Genomic DNA, 250 nt, shown 5'->3' with positions numbered 1-250 from the left:
AGTTCTCGTGTGGATGCTACTGCTTTTTTTTTGGGGGGGGGAGGGGGGAGGGGGGTCAGGAAAGATTGGGGGTTGAGGATGGAAGTTGGGGAATCAGGGGGGGGGGGGAGTGAGGGATTGGAGGGGTGGGGGGAAGAAGGTGGGGGTGGGTGGGGAAGGAGGTGGGGGGGGAGGGGGAGTGGGATTGCACAATATGTAAGTGGTATTGCGTGAGGTTTCACACACACACACACAGGTACATACGGTGGCG

The sequence above is a fragment of the Penaeus monodon genome, chromosome 23 (assembly GCF_015228065.2).
Source record: "Penaeus monodon isolate SGIC_2016 chromosome 23, NSTDA_Pmon_1, whole genome shotgun sequence".
Lineage (NCBI taxonomy): Eukaryota > Metazoa > Arthropoda > Malacostraca > Decapoda > Penaeidae > Penaeus > Penaeus monodon.
This window is presented reverse-complemented; position numbering follows the sequence as displayed.